The sequence below is a fragment of the Diachasmimorpha longicaudata genome, unplaced genomic scaffold, assembly GCF_034640455.1.
Source record: "Diachasmimorpha longicaudata isolate KC_UGA_2023 unplaced genomic scaffold, iyDiaLong2 ctg00000127.1, whole genome shotgun sequence".
In the NCBI taxonomy this organism is placed as follows: domain Eukaryota; kingdom Metazoa; phylum Arthropoda; class Insecta; order Hymenoptera; family Braconidae; genus Diachasmimorpha; species Diachasmimorpha longicaudata.
In genome coordinates this window covers 42,501-45,000 of record NW_026973939.1, presented here as the reverse complement: position 1 = coordinate 45,000, position 2,500 = coordinate 42,501, and the positions used below count along the sequence as shown (strand labels likewise).

Below are 2,500 nucleotides of genomic sequence, written 5' to 3'. Positions count from 1 at the left end.
TCCTCTTTCGAGGGGAGTCGAGGCGGAGCACTCCTTCAGCGCCTCCACCGGGCCCCGATCCGAGCTCCCCAGCTCGGCGGGAACCGGGAGGCCCCCTCCCAGGGACGGCGCCCAGCGTCCCGAGCTACCCAGCTCGGTGCCGCGGGGAACCGCCCCCTCTAATCCTTATTCCTCTTATTTTTACTTTTTGTTTTTACTTTTCAGCTTTTCAGCTCCTGCCTTCTGGCACGGCCGGCGACCGTCTCGTCAACTTCTAACCATGGCAGAGCATTATTTGAAAACAATTCCGGAGTCTAAGCTGCCCCCAATCGGATCTCCGGGGGGGCACAATGATGCGTCCGTCGTGCGGCGAAGTCTGCGCATCGCTTCACAGCATGCCAGAGTAACAACAACAACATCTACGGTGACTACATCGAGGGACCCAAGGAGGGTGGTGCCCTCAAGGGTTCGTAGTCGCCCGCCGTGCGTCGGGGTACTGCCCTCCCGACGAGGGAAAGGTTCCAGCCTTCGTGCTGTCCACGAGGACGTCGAGGACGACGCAGACAACGCGGGACTGACTGCGCAGCCGAGTCAGCCAACGCCGGGATCTTCAAGAACTTCAACCGGTGAGTCCACTCAATTATTAGGTAGGGTTCGCGAGTGCCACGTTAGTTTAAGTAGGATCGATAGTCATCGCGTCGCGACCGGAGGCTCACCGGTACCCCCCGTTCCAATAGGTCATCCTCCCCGTACCCCCGCGATCGAGGGACCGGGCGCGCAACGCGACGTTAGAATACTGCAATTGAACATGTCCCGCTCAATTGCAGTAACCGGGGAGGTCTTCCAATTAATTCGCAAAGAGCGTCTGGACATATTGTTGCTCCAAGAGCCGTATGCCATTCGTGAGGCGAACACCTGGGCCATCCGCGGCCTAGGAGTCGGAATGCGTATTGCCGCGAGCTCAACGGAGCGACCGTGGGCGGCCGTCGTTGCGTGCAACTCCATCGTGGAGATTGCTTACGTGTCCCAATTAAGTAATGCACATTGCGTTTGTGCTGAAGCCCGCGTCCCCGGTGGATCCTTCTTCGTCGTCTCCAGTTATTTTCAATACTCGGACGACATAGAAATCCACCTGAGGCAGCTTGAAAAGGTTCTCAGCTGTCTCAGGGGTCGCCGCGTTCTGGTGGCGGCCGATTCCAACGCCCAACACTCCCTCTGGAGCCCCAGGACCACTGACCGTGGTGTCCTCCTGGGTGAGCTCATCGAGTCTTTCGGTCTCCGCGTCGCGAATGATGCTAGGCAGGGCCCCACCTTCAGGAGCGCCGCAGGTACGTCGTTCATCGACGTCACACTTGCCACTCCTGGCATGTATAAATTCATACGTGCATGGAGGTTGGAGGACGAGTGGTCCACCGGTGACCACACGTCGGTTTTCTTTCGTTTAGCGATCCGGAGTTCCTCACAGCGCGTCAATAACTCGGGAGTCGGCGAGGGCTCTACCATGCGGTTCAACGTTCGTCGGGCCGACTGGGAAAAGTTCGAGGCGACCCTCGATGGGGAGGCCCGTGAGAAACTCGTGGACCATCCGCTGGATTCTACAGCGGATGTTGAGAGAATGGCAGAAGTACTGGGTGACGTACTCACCAAAGCCTGCCAAGATTCGATGCCGCGCCGCAGACATTATCGTCGCGCGAATCCGTGGTGGACCGAGGAGCTGACCAGCAAACGCAAACTGGTCAGTCGTCTCCGAAACGGCTACCGAAGGGAGACTAACCCTGACGCGCGAAAAATTAAACAGAATAGGTATCGTGTAGTCCTGCGGTCGTATACCAGGCTACTTAGGACAACTAAAGAAAATAGCTGGCGCGGTTACATAACGACCGAAAGTAATGCGAATCCCTGGGGCTTCCATTATAAATACGCGGCTGATAAATTGCGTGTAGGCACGGTACTCAGCACACTTAGAACCGCGAATGGCACGACACTTACAATGCGTGAGACTGCTGAGGTACTGTTGGACACACACGTACCTGACGATGACCCCAACGAAGACACACCCGAACAGACTGAAATCCGTGAACGCGTGAGGAACTTAACGGTCCAGACAGAGGACGCACGAGACTTGACGGACGACCAACTTAAGGGTCTCGTCAAGACCCTTAAGAATGACAAAGCCCCAGGATGCGATTTAGTTGAAGTCAGGGTCCTAAAAGTCGCGGTCATGAGGATGCCTCACATCTTCACGCGACTCTTCAACGCCTGCCTTAAGCATGGCGTTTTCCCCACCGTTTGGAAAGTCGGCACACTTCGTGCTCTCCTCAAAGGAGTTCACAAGGATGTGTCCGACCCCAAATCCTACCGTCCCATTTGCCTCTTGTCGGTTGTCGGGAAATTTTTCGAAAAGGTCCTGCACGGGATCCTTACGTCGAAAGTCCTTACCGAGGACAAATTATCAGGACGTCAATATGGCTTTCTGCCTGGACGCTCCACGGAAGACGCGATAGTAGAGTTGCGTGAATTA

General features: G+C 56.1%; 1 pseudogene; it reads left to right on the top strand.

The window, feature by feature from the left end:
- LOC135171921 (large subunit ribosomal RNA) overlaps positions 1-2,500 on the top strand; it is a 9,425-nt pseudogene that overhangs the window by 3,722 nt on the left and 3,203 nt on the right.